The 15,987-nt window shown below is 40.9% G+C and overlaps 1 long non-coding RNA gene across 2 annotated transcripts in view; it reads right to left on the bottom strand.

Annotated features, from left to right (window-relative positions):
- Nucleotides 1–15,987, bottom strand: part of LOC137640500 (uncharacterized) — a 46,351-nt gene that overhangs the window by 12,327 nt on the left and 18,037 nt on the right. Inside the window, exon 6 of one of the 2 annotated variants that reach the window (XR_011044369.1) lies at nucleotides 11,530–12,136. The exons of the other annotated variant lie outside the window; for it this stretch is intronic. This is a non-coding gene — a long non-coding RNA (uncharacterized lncRNA). Of the gene's footprint in view, nucleotides 1–11,529; nucleotides 12,137–15,987 lie in introns of those variants that run through there. 2 annotated transcript variants of the gene reach the window in all.

Genomic DNA, 15,987 nt, shown 5'->3' with positions numbered 1-15,987 from the left:
TGGGTCATCAGCTACAGGAGTGATTCTGACGGCTACATCAACTGTTCTTTTACTGAAAACAAGTTCTCCTTATATATGTTCTTTGATCGGAGCTTTTACTTCAAGGAAGCAGTGCTGGTTTTAGTCACTAACATTATTTCAAGTGCCCTGCTTGAAGAAGTGACATTTTTAAATATCCAGGACATTACCACATTTTACCTGACCCCTGAAGTCATTCCAAATAAAATTTTTACTTTTTATCATCTCTCAAGAACTCACAACATGATTTCATTCATCTGTGTTGGATAATGTGGGAGGGTGGGCTGTGGCACCCTAGCAGTACCAGCTGAACTCGGTTGAGTCCCTTGTTAGGCTGGGAGGAACGTAGAGAGTAGAGGTCCCCTTTTTGGTTTTGTTTCATTTGTTGATGTCGGCTACCCCCCAAAAATTGGGGGAAGTGCCTGGTATATGTATGTATGTATGTACAAATTTAACCTGACTCTTGCTTTATGTCAACTCATAAGATTTCGTCATTTTACAAAAGTCAAAGGTAATGTGTTATCTTACGAGATACAGTGGAACCTCTACACACGAACGTATCTACATCCGAATTTTCCAACATCTGAAGTAAAATTCGAGCAAATTTTTTACTACACCCGAATTTTATTTCGACACACAAAGTAAACATTACGCCATTGAGTGTCGAGTGCTCAGTTCTCTATTCTTGTGTGTATCGTGTGGTTGTCCTCTGTTTGGTCTGTTATTAACAGTGCTTAATTTCTTCCTTTTCTCACATTTCCTTTTTGATTTTACCTATAATCATGGTGCCTAAGAAGCTAAGTTTCAGTACAGGAAGAAGGCAATTCTTTCATTAGAATTGAAGCAAGAAATTATAGAAAAACCTGAGAGCAGTGTGCATGTGAGTGATACTGTATGGTTAAACAATATGGCCGGAATAGGCCTATGATCTCGAGGATCATCAAGCTGAAGGCAGCCATTAAAGCAAATAACCATTGAAGGGGATCACCATTATTACAAGACATCTTAACAATACCCTGGAAGAGATAGAACGCATTTTGTTGATAAGGATAAAGGACAAAGAGATTGTTGGCAACGATCATTTGTGAGAAGGGCCAGCGTGATGAACAGAAAAAAAAGAAAAAAGTGAAGCAAAGAAAACCATGATAGCATTAACAAGCTCTTTTAAATAAGACTTCTCTCCTTTTCTGTTTCTCTCTAAACATAGCATTAATATGTTCTTTAAATAAAATATCTCTCTCTCTCTCTCTCGTTCTTCTTCGCTGTTATAGTGTTAGATACGTCTATTATTTTTTTTCCGAGAGAGAGAGAGAGAGAGAGATTAAACAAAAATGTGTTTAGAGTACATTTGATTTTTAACAGCGTCAACGAGTTGAAAAGCAATTAAATGTAACTAAGAAAGTAATAACAGCTAATCTAAATTCCTTTATTAACTAAAACAAATATTGATACAAACACACTCGTGTGCGTATGCACAAACACACACACAGGTGCAAAAATTGCTACGCAGTAAGAGGGACGGTCGGGGAGGAGGTAGAGATGGTGACTGCGATAACGTACCGTAACTCGTCACTGAAAGTGATGAAAATAAAAAATCAAAAGAAAAATAAATGTAAAAAATATGAAATATAAAAATAAAAAAGAAATAAATAAGCTAAGTTAGATTAAAATTTCCGTAGTGTAAGTTACGGTATGTTATCGCAGTCACCATCTCTACCTCCTCGCCGATCGTGTCTCCTCGTGCGTGTGTGTGTGTTTGCGCATACGCACACGAGTGTATTTGTATCAATATTTGTTTTAGTTAATAAAGGAATTCAGATTCGCTGATATTGCTTTTTAGTTACATTTAACTGTCTTTCAACTCGTTAACGCTGTTAAAAATCATATGTACACAACACATTTTTGTTTAATCTCTCATTTTTGTTTAATCTCTCTCTCGTCTCTAACACTAACAGTGAAGAAGAACAAGAGAGAGAGAGAGAGAGAGAGAGAGAGAGAGAGAGAGAGAGTATTTATTTAAAGAACATGTTAACACCATGTCTACCTTCTCGCCGATCGTCCGTCTCCTACTGGCGTAGCAAATCCTACACCTGCGTTGGCCTGTCTCTAAGGTAAAGTGGCAATAAAACACATTTTTTATTTATTTTTTCTTAATAATTATCTTTTTTACATGCTTCTTTCATATTATGCAGTTATGTTATTGTTATGTGTAATTATGTGTTGCCATTTATTAAGGATTTATTATGGGTTTTTAGGCTGAGGAACAAATTAAATGAATTACCATGTATTCTTATGGGAAAATTCGTTTCTACATCCGAACATTTTCTACATCCGAAGTTGGTTGTGGAACGAATTAAATTCGTATGTAGAGGTACCACTGTATGTGCTGGACTGAAAACCACAAGTAATTTTAGTACCTCCTTGTGTGGTTATAAAGACTACATAGCATCTGTAATATTTAAGCATGGATTACAAATGACCATCACAATTGCAGATGCATAATAAGTAATAGTTTGTTGCAGTACAGTTCCCATTTGCAATGCCATGCAAAGATACCTCATCAAAGGTCATTAACGCACATATGCAAATCGTCTTATATTTGTTCAGTGTATTAACTTCAATCACTCCAAAGCCCTGTCCACACGATCGAGCATGCCCAACGGGCAAACAGTGATACCAGACCACAATAGTTAGTAAGAATGAGGGTTAATGACGTCAAAAGTGGGAAAACCACAGACAGGGATCTAGCAACACTGTATGATGCCAGATCCCTGTCTGCGGTTTTCCCGCTTCTGACGTCATCAACCTTCATTTTCACTAACTATTGTGGTCTGGTATCGCTGTTTGCCCGTCGGGCATGCTCGATCGTGTGGACAGGGCTCAACAGAAGACTTAGCCTTCACATTTTATAAAGTTTAATAATACTTCTGCTTCATAGAAGAGCCACTTGCTACATGACCCTGTACCAAACAAAGGGAGAAGCTCAGGTTGAATTATATGGCGAGATCATTCGAAGGACTGTCTCTCTTGCACTGAAATAAAATATTTTTTTCCAATTTGCACTGGGAGTTAGCATAGCTCTATCCCCACACTGTGCAGTACTGTATATGATCTCCTCTATCAAATACAAGAAATAAAACTAGTTGTGAGAAATTCTTCTCATTTTCAAACGATCAACAAGGAGAACTTCTATTCCATCTTGGATGATCCTCTACTTTGTGACCTTGAAAACAAAAAGATGTCAACTCTACTTATACAAATATCAAGTGTAAAGACATGTCTTTGAATCTCAGGAGGATTCAGCCTTTTGTCTGCCCATATTAACCCTTTTACCCCCAGGCTATTTGGAACTTTCCAACCCTTAACCCCCAAGGGTTATTTTTTTTCAAACACATTTTGCAGTATATTTCTTTCAAATGGCTCTAACAGCCTTAATTTTCGTCATAGAGAGGTCAGGTTGGTCTCATTCCCTTGGAAAATGCCTGAAGTTTCTCAAAATATTATCAAAAATATGCAAAAAAAAATGTAAATAGCAGTGTTTTGCAAGGACGTACCGGTACGTCCATGGGGGTAAAGGGATGAGTTTTGTGAAACGTACCAGTACGTCCTTTGGGGGTAAAAGGGTTAAGCGTAGCTGAATCGACAGCTTTGACAAATCATTCTAAAATCTTTCCCTTCAGCTGGTTCTGAAACTCCAGCCGGAAGGAATACTTTCAAATCTGGAGTATCCTCTTAATAGAAAACATGAGTGACTTATTAATCTTTTTCTTGCAAAATTATTCTGCAACAGTAAAATTGCTTGGCTACGGTGAATGTTATAGTATGTGAGGATTTGGAAATTCATTATCATTATTTTCATCGCCATTCCTCTTACCATGAATTTATCACATATCTCTCTCCCGATAATTAATCTGATTTTCATATTGCAATAATGAGGGGTCCAATAACATACTTGAAATAAAATTACCAGAATCTCATTCTTTTAAAAATACTTATTAAAGTAAACCCCTCAGAAGGATATTGGGAGTTAAATGGCAGGACAGGATTAGAAATGAAACTGCAAAAGAGATTACTTGAGTGCCATATGTCGATGAGATCACGATAAGGGGTAGATGGAGATGGTTTGGGCATAATCTTCGAACTCCCCAAGACAGATCAGTTCACAAAACTTTCAACTGGGCTCCACAAGGCTCTAAAAGAGTTGGAAAACCCTGGCCTACATGGCTGAGGACAATGAAGCCTGAAGTGGGAGATGGAGAAGTATCGATTTAAAAGCTCTAGATGAGACGACTGGCGAAATCTAACCGAGGCCCTTTGCGTCAATTGGTGTAAGAGGAGATAATGAATTTCTTATGATGTTACTGCATACTTGACAAATCTTTTCCAAACCTCATTGTTAATGATGATACTTTTCCCTTAGAGCAATATTATTACTAAGCAAGCTACAATCCTAGTAGGAAATGCAGGATTCTATAAGCCCTATAAAGGTTTCAACAGAGAAAAATAACCCAGTGAGGAAAGGAAATAAGAAAACAGATAGAATATTGTGCTCGAGTGTACCCTCAAGCAAGAGGACTCTAAAACAAGACAGTGGAAGATATTTATGAAATTATTTGGCGGTCTCTGAATTAACTGTTTCCTCAACAAAGATTTTCATCTTAGTTCCCTAGCTAACTACTGCATCTTACTTAACCTGAATTCTTTTTTGTCTACAGCCTTTACTCACTGTTTTGTATAAGCCTTCTCCATTATCTTCTGTCCAGGCCCTCCTGTTCTCTTCATCCTTTTTCCCGCAAATCATTTGCCATATCTGAACTTTGACCTTCCCCTCTTCCTTCCCTCATCCACCTCTCTTTCCATGACCCTTTGGCACTCATAAATCTATGCATAAAATAGTTGCTTTGTTCCAAGCTAGTCTATCATCATCTCACCGAAACAAGCGAAGACGTTGATAAAGACTGACTTTAGATTTCTCTCCTCTTCTTGAAAAGACTCCCTGAGATGGATACTGACTGCTGTTCAACTACAGCAGACTTTAGTTGTTCCTCTACTTATTCATAGGGTTAAGATCTTCAGCTATTGAATATTTAATTTGATATTAACATTATTGTCTGACGTCAACAAAGTTAAGGGTTGAAACTGTGGCATTTTATATTTGAGAGACTCGGATACCACGCTACCAATATCCCAGGATACGATTAGCCACACATTGTAATTATAAATCTTAAAAGTATTTTGTGTTTTTCCTAATTATCAACCACAAGTCGTTTAGGTAGGATGGCCGTTGCATCTTTTAACGGGCAGTTAAGCAACAAGTGGGAGCAGACCGAGGTGCTCCGCCCCCTTACCTATGGAGTTTGGAGTTTCTTCACAGAACTGAGAGGAGTGGCTGAGGAGAGAAGTATACTGTAATCTAAAGGACTTAGGTTTGTTTAGTTAGGAAAAGTAACAAAATTGTGAATAAATTGTAATTTTCCTAGCGATAAAAACCTGGAGCTCTTTACGCGTGGGTGTTTATTTCCGCAGAGCTGAATATAGCTGTTAACCCTTTTACCCCCAGGCTATTTGGAACTTTCCCACCCTTAACCCCTAGGCGTTATTTTTTTTTTTTAAGCACATTTTGCAGTATATATTTTTTAAATTGCTCTAACAGCCTTAATTTTTGTCTTAGAGAGGTCAGGTTAGTCTCATTCTCTTGGAAAATGCCTGAAGTTTCTCAAAAATTTTTAGAAAATATGCAAAAAAAATTGTAAATAACAGTTTTTTGCAAGGACGTACCGGTACGTCCATAGGGGTAAAGGGATGTGTTTTGTGAAACGTCCTTTGCGGGTAAAAGGGTTAAAGCTTTTTCGAGGTGTAACCACCCACCGCTAGTTAGCGTAGGGGGAGGGGATAGTGGGGTCAGCTAGCCACCCTGCTCTCACTAGCACTAGCGACTGACTGTCACTTTTTATTTTGGCTCGGTAAAGACGTAGTCTTTCTCACCCCTCAACCATTTTAACCGGTTCATGATTAAAAGCAACTTTCCTGATGCTTCATAAAATGTCTTTTTCTCTTTCAGAGCAACCTTCCTTGGGGCTCACGGGTTTCCCGTGCAAGGCAAGACAGCGAGAGGCCTTACGGTTGGGCACTCGAAGGGAGCAGACATCTGCCTAGACCAAACCCCCGGCGAGAGTCTGAAGGTCTTCGACTAAGAGTCTTGCGCCCGCTCAACTGTTCTGGCCTCGGCTTCTACTCGCCACGACGATCGCTCTGCTTCGGCAGGCAGGCGGGAGCAGTCACTGACAAGGACTCAGAAGAAATTAATTTACAATTTACATAATTCAACTAACAACTTATTACTCAAGTAAATAAGAAATGAATATGGACAGGCAGAGATGTATCATATCTTAATGGAAAAGGGATCAAGTGTTGATCATATGTGTACAGTATATGGTCAGGCTCTAGGACATAGTCTCGTCCCTTGCCTCTTCCATTCATGAACAGCTTTTAAACCTTTCAAATGTCCTTAGATAAACAAAGAATAAGTTCTTGACTGTTTAGCATCCAAAACCACCTGGTCACTTTGCTCTACGATGTTCTACCTTCCTGGCTGATGTCTGCTCATGATTACCACCACACAGATAAGGCACTGCTTGTGGAATTCTCTGTTGATGCAACTCTAAATTCAAAATAGTTCTACTATCGTTAGATTTCAACCTGAAGGCCCGCTCGTAAATACGTTAGTCAATGCAGGTATTTAAAACTGAAAAATAACTAAAACATTCAACAACAGACAGATAACTGACATGTTTTTGTGGATGCCAACAGCAAGGAAAATCCGAAAGCATTTCAAACCGCAGTAGAACTTCAAAAGTTCAAAGTTCCAGCAAATGTTTTTATGTTGACCAGGCTGACATGAGTCTTTTTATAGTTTATATAAAACATATCTGTTTTTGACATTATTAATAGTTTATATAGGACACATCTGTTTTGACGTTGTTACTGTTTTTAGAATGATTTATATTGTTAATTTATTCTCATCATTTATTTACTTCCTTATTTCCTTACCTCACAGGGCTATTTTTCCCTATTGGAGCCCTTGGGCTTATATCATCTTGCTTTTCCAACTAGGGTTGTAGCTTAGCTAGTAATAATAATAATAATAATAATTCAAAAGTCTGTTAAATACATCGAGGTCAATCACACCAACATATTCAATATATCTTAAAAAAGCGATAAGAAAGTTCTAAAAAACTTAAAAGTAGCAAATCCTAACTGATATTGCGTTCAAAAGTCCTCAACTAACAATCGGCGTCAATGACCGTAGATGTCAGGATGGCTGAAAACTTTAAATCACTCAATCAATCTTCAACTAACGAACTTAATAGGTTCAAAGAAGATGTTTTAGTCGAAATTTGTTAAATTTTGTCCTAGGTTGGGGCTAACCTAACACACATGCCTACGATTTTCAGCTGCAAAGGTCAACAAACAACCCTGTTTCATATTACAAATGTCATCTTGCTTACTGCATTAGATTACATGATCTTGTGTTAATCACATGTCACTTTATTATGGGAAAATCCCACCTACGTAAAAAATTGCTGAGTCAGGTCTCTTGGAATGATTAACCCTTTTACCCCCAGGCTTTTTGGAAATTTCCAACCCTTAACCCCCAAGGGGTTACTTTTTTCCCAGCACATTTTGGTGTATATTTCTTTTAAATTGCTCTAACAGCCTTAATTTTTGTCATAGAGAGGTCGGGTTGGTCTCATTCTCTTGGAGAATGTCTGAATTTTCTCAAAAAATTATCAAAAATATGAAAAAAATAATTTTTATAGCTTTTTTTTTGCATGGACGTACCGGTACGTCCATGGGGGTAAAGGGATGGCTTTTGTGAAACGTACCAGTACGTCCTTTGGGGGTAAAAGGGTTAACAATGTAAGGAGGGGTGTAACTATATATAAATATATATAAACAATAAATGACCAAACTTTTACATAAAAACCTGTGATTTTATTCGATGACATAATTCAAACGATATTATATCCTTCAAGATTATGTAAATACAGTGAACCCTCGTTTATCGCGGTAGATAGGTTCCTGACCCGGCCGCGATAGGTGAAAATCCGCGAAGTAGTGACACCATATTTACCTATTTATTTAACATGTATATTTTTGCATTGATTATATTGATTATTCAGTACAGTATGTTGATTTTGTTATTACCAATGTTTTACTTAATTTTTCTTAGGACTTCCAAATGAAATGTTTTTCTTTATGACGCCGCCTGAAACGACGGCGTCATAAAGTACGCTCAGTAAACAACCACGCTCAGAACAAAGAAGGCATTTAACGCGCATGATGAAAGTGATAAATAATGATATCTACAGTAAAAGCTTTTAGAAAATATGTTATAACATATATTACTTACCGTATCTATATAAAATCATACAGTACATACTGTACGTAGCAAAGCAGGAAAACAATTTACGAGAGAGAGAGAGAGAGAGAGAGAGAGAGAGAGAGAGAGAGAGAGAGAGAGAGAGAGAGAGAGAGAGAGATTGTTTTACGTACGTAAATGTAAATCTTAAACAAAAAAATATGATAGGTTACAACATGTATACTCTTCAGACTTTTAAAACCTTCCCTTTAACTTAATGCATACAGTACTAAACTAAAACAGGCACAAAAATTAAAATGTTAGAATATTAAAGTAAAAAATAAAGATTGTTACTGTACTCACCACGAAAGAAGTTGAAGAAAAACTTGAATGATGATGGCAATGAATTTGCTGCACAGTAGAAATGATGATGATGAAGCTGATGATGTCTTCTACTGTGCAGCCAATGATAGTAGTATTTTACGTCTCTTCAGACGGAGGTGTCTTTTCCTGGGACACCTCTTCAACTTCTTCCTGGGAAACTTCTTCAATTTCTTCCGAAGGCGTACTAGCAGGAGGAACTGGCTCTTTTTTGCGAGGCTGGAAGAACATTGTGATCGGAAGTTGCTGCCGCTGCTTCTTTTTTCGCTCTAAGAGCATCTTGTAGGGAGTCATGATGTCATCGACCTTGTTGGAGAATTGCATAGACCGAACCATATCCTCGTCCCACTCTTGCAACATTTCTTTCGCCTCCTTCATATGGTTGCAGAACTTGGCAAGCCGTTCTAATGTTAAGCCCGTTTCTTCGACATTTTCTTGGGTCTCTTCCTGCGTTTCACTCTCTTCTTCACTGGCTGATTTCGTCAGGTCTTCTAGGTCTGCGTCAGTTAGCGGCTGGGGATGGCAGTCCAACAACTCGTCGACGTCTTCAGTCGTCATGTCGCCAAACCCGTCACCTCCAATTATGGCAGCCAACTGCACAGATTTGCGTATTGCAGAGTGTTGGATTTCAGACGGAGTAAATCCCTCGTCGTCGTAAACAATCTGGGGCCACAACTTCTTCCAGCTCGCATTCACAGTTGCAGGTTTCATCTCTTGCAGTGCCTTCTGAATATTCTTCAGGCACGTGGCTATGGTGTACTGCCGCCAGTACGCTTTCAAGTTAAAATCTTCATCCTCATCATCTTGGGCAGCATCCACACACGCAACGAGGTCCGCCAAGGTATTCTTCGTGTAGAGGGCCTTGAACGCCCTGATAACCCCCTGGTCCATCGGTTGAATTAATGACGTGGTGTTGGGTGGCAGGAACTCAACCTGAACGCCCTCACGCGACAGGTCAGTTGCGTGTCCACCAGTGTTATCTATAAGGAGAAGGATCTTGAATGGCAAGCCCTTCTCTAAGAGATATTCACTGACTTGCGGGATGAAACACTGGTGGAACCAGTTGGAGGTCAGCAGCTTCGTAATCCATGCTTTTGGATTATGCATCCAGTACACGGGAAGGTAATTCTTGTTTTTATTTTTCAAAGCGCGAGGATTTTTCGACTTATAAATAAGCCCCGGCTTTAGCAAAAATCCAGCAGCATTGCCACACATCACGAGGGTAACGCGATCCTTGAATGCTTTAAAGCCAGAGGCTTTGGCTTCTTCTTTGAACAGGAAAGTTCGCGACGGCATTCTCTTCCAAAACAAGCCGGTCTCATCCATATTAAAGACTTGTTCCGGCTTGTATCCACCTTCGGCGATAATATTCTTGAACGTCTGGTTCACGTAAGTTTCAGCAGCGGCAGTGTCAGCGGAAGCAGCCTCGCCATGCAGGGAAACGCTTTTCAGGCCGAAGCGTTTCTGAAACTTCGCGAACCATCCTTTGCTGGCGGAAAAACGTTGTTTCTGACGCTGAGAATCAGTGGATGTCCCTGGTTGAGGTTCATCTACATCATCATCATCTTCAGCATGGTCGCCATCATCGTCTTGAGGTTCCTTTGCCGCAAAATTCTCATACAAGCTTAAAGCCTTTGTTCGGATGGTGTTCGTATCCAAGGCTATGTTCTTCTTCCGGCAGTCGGCAATCCACACAGCTAAAGCACCTTCCATGCGTACGATCGTTTTATTACGCGTGGTAACGACTCGCTTCGCTGATCTGCTAAAGGTGATTGCAGCCGTCTTTCTAATGTTCGCCTCGTCCTTCTTGATATAGCGAACGGTGGATTCATTGATTCCAAAATGGCGGGCTGCGGACGCATAACTTCTACCATCTTTTAACATATCGAGAAGCGTCACCTTCTCAGCAATCATCATCATCCTTCGGTGGCGTTTAGGCTCACTACCAGCCTTAGTAGAAGCAGAACGCTTGGGAGGCATAGTACAGTAGGGTTTAACAGAAAGTTCAACGAAAAGTTCAACTTAAAACAGTCACGCACAGCACAGATTAAAGTTCACAAACTTAACAACGTCTACACAGCGATACGGCGGGAGAGAAAGTGACCGCGAATACGTAGATGCTGCGGGTTGGAGATGCGGGCAAAACACCAATCACAGGCTAGATAACAAAACTTGAGTTCTGATTCGTCATCTATCAGCGCTTGAACCAATCACAACCCGTCTTATATGCTACGTAGGTTACCAATTCAAAGTACAAGATACCCTGTGTACAGTATACTGTACAGTAATAATAATAATAATAATAAATAATGATGCTGTAATAATAATAATAATAATAATAATGATAATAATAATAATAATAACAAGAATTTTAATAACAACAACAACAACAATAATAATAATAATAACAATAATAATACAGCTTTACGTACGCTATTTTACGTTTTTGTTGTAGGATGTGTCTCTCTCTCTCTCTCTCTCTCGTACGCTTATTCGAAATGTGATTTTTGCAACAAAGAATATTATTGGATGCAGTACTACGTACGTATACATACAAAAGATTCATGGAAAAGAAGCACATCCATTACATTTGTAGTACAGTAGTAGCCAACAGCAGCCTTACACCATTCTAATATGGTATGACTGCATCTGATTTGCGTTTCATGTTCGATTTAATTTTACTACGTACTGTATACAGTACTGAATTATCGTATGATCACATTCTCTTTTCGTGTTTTATTTCTTTCTGTGCTTAATTATATGTCATATGTAATGCAATGAACAATCAGTAAGAGCAGATATTACTAATTACAGTATTAATGGAATTACAGGTAACGAAATATCGTATTTGAGGTCTTCAGATATCGCGGTATTTTCGAAATTTCCGGAAAATCCGCGATATGTATATATATATGGGTTATGAAAAAAATCTGCGAAGTGGTGAATCCGCGATGGTCGAACCGCGAAGTAGCGAGGGTTCACTGTACAGCGCTCTTCTCTCAAACTGAATAAATACCTAGTGATATTTTGCAACGTTGGCAGACTTGCATAACCTGATTTCCTTATCTGATTATTACCTCCGCCAAAGTTATAAAATGATCTGTTTATTTAGATATCTGTTTTGTCTGTCTGTGATTAATCTTTCGATATTACTAGACATTCTGTTACTAAACTTCCCCATAATTCTGACCTCGACATCCTCTACCGTTGATCACCCAAGCTTCACCGAGTTAAAAAACACTACCCTAACTTCCCCGCAAAACTCCGAAGCTCGGCGTAACTCACCTCCGAAGCGTAGATGTTGTTGGAAAGGGGCGGGGCGTCCCAGCCCATGATGGGAACACCCGTCATCTGGATGTGAATATCGTACAGACCCTGCGGACGAAGGAGGAGGTTTGGGTGCCATACAAAGATGTAGTTTTTTCTATACCGAGAAACCAAGACGATAAAAGCAAGATTGGGAATTATTTTATTATATTAACACAGATTAACCATCCGTTGATCTGGGCTGTGTAGAAATGGCCGTTAAGCTCATGACTTTACCAGGGAGTAATGTAGTCACGTGTCAACATACTAATACTGACTCTTTTTAGCGAAACTTAAAAAGGAATATCGATAGAAAAAAACTGAAAATAGCAATAAAAAGGTAAATAAATTCTCTATATAACTACGTGAACAGACGATGCACCAATTGCAACCTGGATTTATGATTTTGGCATCTAGAGCCTGGTGTTAGGAATTGTGCGAGCATTTGGTGCTCAAGTTAAAAAAAAGTTGGAGACCAGGAATGGAGGTGTGGAAAAATGTTATTTTCATTAGTAAAATAAATTTTTGAATATACTTACCCGATGATCATGTAACTGTCAACTCCGTTGCCCGACAGAAATCTACGGTCGGGATACGCCAGCGATCGCTATCCAGGTGGGGGTGTACACAACAGCGCCATCTGTGAGTAGGTACTCAAGTACTTCTTGTCAACAAGAACTCAATTTTCTCCTCGGTCCACTGGTTCTCTATGGGGAGGAAGGGAGGGTTTTTAAATTCATGATCATCGGGTAAGTATATTCAAAAATTTATTTTACTAATGAAAATAACATTTTTCAATATTAATCTTACCCGATGATCATGTAGCTGATTCACACCCAGGGTGGTGGGTGGAGACCAGTATACATGTTAACAAAGAAGCTAAGTATCCCGTATTTCATTTTATCAGTTATTCAAAATAACAAACATAAAATAAATAAGTACCTGGTAAGGAAGTCGACTTGAACTATTACTCTGCCTTTTTTAAGTACGTCTTCCTTACTGAGCCTAGCGGTCCTCTTAGGATGCTGAACGACTCCTAGGTGCTGAAGTATAAAGGGCTGCAACCCATACTAAAGGACCTCATCACAACCTCTAACCTAGGCGCTTCTCAAGAAAGAATTTGACCACCCGCCAAATCAACCAGGATGCGGAAGGCTTCTTAGCCTTCCGTACAACCCAAAAAACAACAATAAAAAGTATTCAAGAGAAAGGTTAAAAAGGTTATGGGATTATGGGAATGTAGTGGCTGAGCCCTCACCTACTACTGCACTCGCTGCTACGAATGGTCCCAGGGTGTAGCAGTTCTCGTAAAGAGACTGGACATCTTTGAGATAGAATGATGCGAACACTGACTTGCTTCTCCAATAGGTTGCATCCATAACACTCTGCAGAGAACGGTTCTGTTTGAAGGCCACTGAAGTAGCAACAGCTCTCACTTCATGTGTCCTTACCTTCAGCAAAGCAAGGTCTTCTTCCTTCAGATGAGAATGTGCCTCTCTAATAAGAAGCCTGATGTAGTAAGAAACTGCGTTCTTAGACATCGGTAGAGTAGGCTTCTTGATAGCACACCATAAAGCTTCTGATTGTCCTCGTAATGGCTTTGACCTTCTTAAATAGTACCTAAGAGCTCTTACTGGGCAAAGTACTCTCTCTAGTTCGTTCCCCACCAAGTTGGACAGGCTTGGGATCTCGAACGACTTAGGCCAAGGACGGGAAGGAAGCTCGTTTTTAGCCAAAAAACCGAGCTGCAAGGAACATGTAGCCGTTTCAGATGTAAAACCTATGTTCCTGCTGAAGGCGTGGATCTCACTGACTCTTTTAGCTGTTGCTAAGCACACAAGGAAAAGAGTTTTTAATGTGAGGTCCTTAAAAGAGGCTGATTGGAGCAGTTCAAATCTTGATGACATTAGGAACCTTAAAACCACGTCTAGATTCCAGCCTGGTGTGGACAACCGACGTTCCTTTGAGGTCTCAAAAGACCTAAGGAGGTCCTGTAGATCTTTGTTGGTGGAAAGATCCAAGCCTCTGTGGAGGAATACCGCTGCCAACATACTTCTGTAACCCTTGATCGTAGGAGCTGATAGGGATCTTACGTTCCTTAGATGTAACAGGAAGTCAGCAATCTGGGTTACAGTGGTACTGTTTGAGGAAACTGCATTCGCCTTGCACCAGCTACGGAAGACTTCCCATTTAGACTGATAGACTCTGAGAGTGGATGTCCTCCTTGCTCTGGCAATCACTCTGGCTGCCTCCTTCGAAAAGCCTCTAGCTCTTGAGAGTCTTTCGATAGTCTGAAGGCAGTCAGACGAAGAGCGTGGAGGTTTGGGTGTACCTTCTTTACGTGAGGTTGACGCAGAAGGTCCACTCTTAGAGGAAGAGTCCTGGGAATGTCGACTAGCCATTGCAGTACCTCGGTGAACCATTCTCTCGCGGGCCAGAGGGGAGCAACCAACGTCAGCCGTGTCCCTTTGTGAGAGGCGAACTTCTGAAGTACCCTGTTGACAATCTTGAACGGCGGGAACGCATACAGGTCGAGATGGGACCAATCCAGCAGAAAGGCATCCACGTGAACTGCTGCTGGGTCTGGAATCGGAGAACAATACATCGGGAGCCTCTTGGTCATCGAGGTAGCGAATAGATCTATGGTGGGCTGACCCCACAGGGCCCATAGTCTGCTGCAAACATTCTTGTGAAGGGTCCACTCTGTGGGGATGACCTGACCCTTCCGGCTGAGGCGATCTGCCATGACATTCATATCGCCCTGAATGAACCTCGTTACCAGCGAAAGCTTTCGATCTTTTGACCAAATGAGGAGGTCCCTTGCGATCTCGAACAACTTCCTCGAATGAGTCCCTCCCTGCTTGGAGATGTAAGCCAAGGCTGTGGTGTTGTCGGAGTTCACCTCCACCACCTTGTTTAGCTGGAGGGACTTGAAGTTTATCAAGGCCAGATGAACCGCCAACAACTCCTTGCAATTGATGTGAAGTGTCCTTTGCTCTTGATTCCATGTGCCCGAGCATTCCTGTCCGTCCAGTGTCGCACCCCAGCCCGTGTCCGATGCGTCCGAGAAGAGACGGTGGTCGGGGGTCTGAACAGCCAATGGTAGGCCTTCCTTGAGAAGAATGCTGTTCTTCCACCACGTTAGAGTAGACCTCATCTCTTCGGAAACAGGCACTGAGACCGCCTCTAGCGTCATGTCCTTTATCCAGTGAGCAGCTAGATGATACTGAAGGGGGCGGAGGTGGAGTCTCCCTAACTCGATGAACTGGGCCAGCGATGAAAGTGTCCCTGTTAGACTCATCCACTGCCTGACTGAACATCGGTTCCTTCTCAGCATGCTCTGGATGCATTCTAGGGCTTGATTGATCCTTGGGGCCGACGGAAAAGCCCGAAAAGCTCGACTCTGAATCTCCATACCTAGATAGACAATGGTCTGGGATGGGACGAGCTGGGACTTCTCTAAATTGACCAGGAGGCCCAATTCCTTGGTCAGATCCATAGTCCATCTGAGATTCTCCAGACAGCGACGACTTGTTGGAGCTCTTAAAAGCCAGTCGTCCAAATAGAGGGAGGCTCTGATGTCTGCCAAGTGAAGGAATTTCGCAATATTCCTCATCAGTCTGGTAAACACAAGAGGTGCCGTGCTTAGGCCAAAGCACAGGGCTTGGAACTGGTACACAACCTTTCCAAAGACGAACCTTAGGAAAGGTTGGGAGTCTGGATGGATGGGGACGTGAAAGTACGCGTCTTTCAGGTCTAACGAGACCATCCAGTCCTCCTGCCTGACTGCTGCTAGGACCGACTTCGTCGTCTCCATCGTGAACGTCTGCTTGGTGACAAAAGCATTGAGAGCACTGACGTCCAGCACCGGTCTCCAACCTCCTGTCTTCTTCGCTACCAGGAAGAGACGGTTGTAGAAG

This window comes from Palaemon carinicauda, chromosome 5 (genome assembly GCF_036898095.1).
Source record: "Palaemon carinicauda isolate YSFRI2023 chromosome 5, ASM3689809v2, whole genome shotgun sequence".
Classification (NCBI taxonomy): domain Eukaryota; kingdom Metazoa; phylum Arthropoda; class Malacostraca; order Decapoda; family Palaemonidae; genus Palaemon; species Palaemon carinicauda.
The sequence above is the reverse complement of the archived record's forward strand: the minus strand, read 5'-3'. Positions and strand labels throughout refer to the sequence as shown.